The following is a 6,000-nucleotide window of genomic DNA, read 5'->3' as shown; positions in this document are numbered from 1 at the left end:
TTTAGATGATATTATAATTGTATTACATTAGCATGGCTTAACCATGAATAATATATTTCCTCCAGTTACTTAAGTCTTTAAAAATTTAAATTGTTATATGGGTTCTCTATATAATATTTTAGACATCTCTCTTCCTCCTCAGAATTATTTATTTATGTATCTTTATCATATTAACCTTAACATATTTTCTATGCTGATATGTAGACCTTATTACAGATTCTATCTAAGGATTTAAGGAATTTTTATCAATTCTTCCTTTAAATCCTTTGAAATGTCATCTCCCAGATGTTAGGGTGCATGTCAGAGTATGACCCCATATTCTTTTCCTCTGTTTGAAATACTAAGATAAAATAATTATTCCCCACCAATGTTTTCATCATTTATACTCCTGCAAATCAGTTTCTCCTTGTTAGTTGTTCCATGTCATGCCACTAAAACATTCTATCCAGGTTGACATTTCTTTTTTTAATATTCTTTGATTATTCAAAACGTTATTATGATATTTTGTAGCACACATTTTATCCTGACCCACATATTTACCTGTTTGATGTTTCCACTCAGATGTCCAATGGGCATTTCAAAATCAATAAATATATAAGGAAAAATTATTGTCTTTCAGCTAAACTAATATCTCTTCCTTCTATCTGGCATTTCTCGAGGTAACACCATTGTTTAGTTCATGCTGCTTCATAACCTAAGAGTCTTCTTCCTCTGGTCACTCTTGCACATACACCTTGCATCCCTTCCCCCTACACACACCCCATATAAAACCACTTATTTTTTTCATTCCACATTTTCAACTTTTCTCATATGCAGAGCCTTTTATTAGTCAATCAAAAAGCATCTATTAGACATGTCCCTTCTGCCAAGCCTTGTGCTAGGTGCTGAGGATACAAATACTAAGAACTAAATAATCCTTACTGAAAAGAAACTTGAATTCTAATGTGGAAACAAGTAAATTTAAGGTAGTGTTAGCATAAGAATTTAATTAGTTAATTAACCTAGTTAGAAGTAAGGATTTAGTCTAGAAAAAAAGTTTTGAATTTTACTTTGGCTCCTGTAAGCAGAGTAGGAAAGAATTATCTGTGGGTCATTTTAAGAGAATTGCATGATAGGAAAGACAGAGAACTGATCACTTTCTGGAACTTACTTGCTTGGAGCAGGTGGCTGGAGATCTTGCTCTGATAAATCTGTGAATGATTTTCGTGAGAGTTAACTTTGGAGAAGTGGAGAAACATCTTTTCATCTGAAGAAGACTGGTTGGAGTGAGCACTTTTCTTTGAGAGAGAGAGAGAAAAGAGGCCAGGAGGCACTGTTTCCTCTTGCTGAAGCAACATCAGTTTCAGGCGCCCTGCTGAGAAGAGACTGATCCTCACTGTCATTTGTTGACAATTAGTTTGAGGAAGTTGGTGAAATTTTATAGATAATTTAAGTAGAATTATATAAATTTAAGATCATTGATTAGGATAGCTTTAGTTAAATAGATTTAATCTTTAGATAGTAAGAATAGATCAGAGTAAGTTCACTCCAGTGAACAAAGAAGCAGTTCCTTGTGGGACAGAGAGGTTCTGGGTTATAGTTAGAAATCTTTGTGTTAGATTTAATAGATCCTACTTTATTTCTATCTTTTATCCAGCCCCTGCCCTTTCTTTTAATTATAAATAAATAGGAGTTGGATTAAGCTGCATCCGGCAAATTCATCAACCACCTTCGCTCTTTGACAGCATTAGTCTATCAATATCAATATATCAATAAGATCAACATTATACATAACGGTAGCTAGATGCAAAGTAGTTAAGAAGGAAGTGCACTACCAGTTGCAGGGTAGTACTTAGAATCCTCTCCCTATTATATTACTGTATCTTGGAAAAAACCTCAAATGCAGCTTTATTTGAAGCTTTTTAAAAAACTTTCTTCAATTCTTAGTACTCTTCCTGCCCCTCCTTTACTGTACTTTTGAACCTAGCCAGATTCTTACCTGATACTCTCAAATTACCACATATTTATAGCTTAGGTTCCTAGGATTGGCTGGTTAATGCTACCCCTCAGATTTCTGGTGGTACCCCTGAGAGTTTGGAGACGGCTTCCTAATACTGTTAACTCCACTACCCATTTTGATGCTTTTCCTATCTCCTTCCCCATATAGTACGACACCACCAAAAAGGCACCCTTCCAGCTCTGGTCTTTAGTGAAAGTATTTATAACATTACCTGATCTAGTAGTATAATAATAATCTTTCTTATATTAAAAAAATAAGGAAGGAAGGAGGAAGGACGGACCTATGGAAGAGTGAGCTCTACTGGGTTAACCCAATGATCTACCCAACTTAGTAATGGATAGGAATAGGAAAGGATGTTTTGTTTGTGATGTGTAATAAGGGGCTAGACAGGCTATAATAGGGATAATATAGGGATAATAGGGAAGCTGGTGGCACCAGTAAGTCTCTTGGGTCAGGGAGCCTACAACTACAGTATTTGTTGGTCAGTGACAGCCAGGGATGTGAGGGGCTGAGCAGAGATGTCCAGTCAGTCTCCCTGCTGCCTGTAGGCTCCTTTAAGATGAAGGGTGAGGAGCCCCTCCCTGCTGGTGAGAAACTAGAAACCAACAGGAAGTGAAACTGGTTCACTTCCTGAGCAAGATGGATGCTTGGTCAAAACCCCCTCTGGAGACTAGTGACAACTATCCTCCTCAGCCCTGGCCTTGGTTGATGTTATAAATGAATTACTGAAATTCTCAGAAACAGGCCAAGGGGTTTATTTAAACACAAGGGTAAACTGAGGGAGGAGGGTTAGGGTCTGGAGAAGCTGTTGCTGTGGGTGAATGGCCAGTGCTGGCAGAGGGCCTCAGAAGGTAAGATCAAGCTGAGGGAACCAGCCTCTCAGCCAAAGTTAATTCCACTGCCCTGATGTAGAGTGGTCTACCAGCTTGACAAATGAGGGTAATTGATTTGATTTAGGGGTGTCCCTGCCTAGGGAAAGCTAACTAATTCTTCCCATGTTCAACAACCCACCAACTACACCTTCCCTTCCCCTCCTGGGGTCCCCAGGGGAAGTCCAGGGGGTAGATGGATGTCTGGGTGAGGTCAAGAAATCAGAACCCCCAGGTTGGTTCTCCAGGGGAATTTATAGTCCCAGCTCCAACAGTCACTTTTTGAGACCTGGGACTTGCTGGGTCAACTTTCCTTTCCCCTAACTGCCAGGATTGCCTCAGGTGATTTTGCAAATGCAAGAGATCTTGCATCAATCCTGCATAACAGATGTCACCTAAAAAGCTTAAGAATACATTTCAAACTTTGGTAATTCATCCTAAACACTTGTAGAAAATAAACTATACTGAGAGTGTTTTTGTTTTGTTTTGTTTTGTTTTTTTTGGTGATTGAGTTTCATAAATTGCTGCTCAATGCTATTAAGTTTTTTGTTTGTTTCTTTCAGTTGCCCCAAATCTTTCTCTTTCAAGCCTATGGTATAGTATCTTGGGATTTGAGAAATGCATTCTATTTATCTGGTTTTCTATGCCATTCTAGTACATATTTCTCTCATATATCCTTTTAACATTTGGCTTTAAATTTTAGTTTAGAAGTACTCACTTTACAAGGTAATTACCCCTCAAATGGTAATAGTCAACCAATTAACACCTCAAAGGTTATTAATTTATTTGATTGTTTTCTAACATACCAGTTAACTAAGAATGAAAAGATAGGAAAAAGAACAATTATAGTAGCTTCCTTTAAAAATATTAATCTTTTGCTTTTATATTCCCTATATTTCCTACTGTATCCTTACACTTTATATCAGAGATCTATCCCACAACAACAAATATTTAAAAAGAGGAAAAAATAATTCACTAAACTCTATCAACACATAGAAACAAATCTGACATATTTTATTCTGTATCTATGTACCTCTGCAGGGAGGTAGGAGGGAGATGACTTTCCATATCTTGCATTTGGGGCTAAATTTATTCTTTATAAATTCTATGATATTCAATTCCAATTGTCTTTGGTTATATGTTCTGCTTACATTGCTGTAATAATTCTTTTCCTGGCACTCTATAAACTTCACTTTGTATCAGTTAATATAAGTACTTCTAAGCTTTTCTGTATTTATTATATTTGTTGCTTCTTGCCACTCGGTAAAATTACATTGCGTTCCTGTATGACGTTTCGTTTACTTATTGACCAATTAGTGGAATTCTGCTTACAGTTCTTTGCTACCACTTCAAAAGTGACACTAAATATTTTAGTGTGCATGGAAGTTCTTTTTTTTTCAGTTAATTTGTTAGGGTATATACATAGCTATATAATTTCTGATCCTGCCCCTCTAAATTATTTATGATATCACTTTCTTTGTCTAAATTATATCCAAATATATAATATGGAGTTTATCTTGGTGAGATGTTAGTCCATACCTACTTTCTGCCAGACTGGTTTCCTGGTTTCCTAGGTTTTTGTTGAATATTAAGCTCTCCTTTCAATTGCTGGGATCTTTGGGTTTATTAGCCAGTAGGTTACAGGATTTGTTTCTGTATATCTTGTACTATTTCTTAACTAGTACCAAATAATTTTTTATGATTGTGGCTTGGTAGTACGGTTTGAGATTTGGTACTGAGAGAAGCCTTCTTCTTTCCTAAATACTTTTTTTCATTATATATCTTGAGAATCTTGATCTTCCTCAAAAATAAGTTTTATTTTTTCCTAGCTGTAAAATATAATTAGTATGGCACTGACTAAATAAATTTAGGTTATATCATCCTTATAATATTGGCTTGGCCTACCCAGTAATAATAACCCTCCAATTATTTGGATCTATCTTTATTTGTATAGGCTATTTTATAGTTGTATTTATACAGATCCTGTATGTCTGTGTCTTGACAAGTAGAATCCTAAATATTGTGTACTTTCTGTAGTTATCTTAAATGGAATTTATATCTCTTTCTAATGGATATTAATGGTATTATACACAAACAGTGATGATTTATGTGAGTTTATTTTATTTCCTACAACTTTACTGAAGTTAATTGTTCTAGCTAATTTTTAGTTAATTCTCTAGGACAGAGGTGTAAAACTCACTCAGAGAGAGAGGACCTGAACTACATTAAAATATAATTGATAAATGTTTAACAAAATAAATAAAAACGCAAGTACAATAAGCCATAAATTATGTTAATTTGTTGTTTCTAAGTCAGTGTTTCTATGTGAAATCATTACACTATAGTTGTCTAAATAAACTATCATTTCTGCAAAAAAACTAATTTTCTTTTCTCTTTGTGTACAATTATTTTCTCAATTTCTTTTTCTTTGCTATTGCTAGTATTTCTGGCATTATAATGAGTAGGAATAATTATAATTAATAACTTGTTTTTCCCCTAATCTTATTGGAAAGGCCTCTAGTATATTACAGTTCCAGATAAAGGTAGGTTTTAAGAAAAGATACTACTCATATGAAAGAAAGATTCATTTTGTGTGTTTGGTTTTTTTCCTCAGTTCCTCTACTGATTTCTGCATATACACCCTCTCCTTTAACTTTATTTTTTATGAATTTGCATGTCATCCTTGTTATATTGAAACTCTGGTAGCAGAGAGTCTCATCCTTGGTTGACGGGTGAGGACTGTTGGATCTTAGAATGTTCCCAGGGGCCATGAGGACAGGGGAGAAAGCGGTTGGCCCAAGGGGTATAAATACCCTGGCTGGAGGTTCCTTTCACTTCCCTTGGACCTGAGATCTGTGGATGCTGGTCTTTTGGAAATTGGTGACTTGCTTGGCTCAACCTTGCAAGATCCTCCTTTCTTATAACTGACTATCATTGCCAACCTGTACCCAGACCATCACTCTTCTTATTCTACTGCCCTTAGATATTTAGGAAATCAAATCATCTGTAGTTATCTAGGTATCCCAGGGCCAGGGAGGGATCCAGGAAGTGGGCAGGAGAAGAAGAAGAGGGTGGAAAAGGGGCGGATCCTGAAGGCTGTATAGGCATAACATCTAGCAGGAAGAAGAAGCT

This window comes from Gracilinanus agilis, chromosome 1, assembly GCF_016433145.1.
Source record: "Gracilinanus agilis isolate LMUSP501 chromosome 1, AgileGrace, whole genome shotgun sequence".
In the NCBI taxonomy this organism is placed as follows: domain Eukaryota; kingdom Metazoa; phylum Chordata; class Mammalia; order Didelphimorphia; family Didelphidae; genus Gracilinanus; species Gracilinanus agilis.
Note: the sequence above shows the minus strand (reverse complement) of the source record.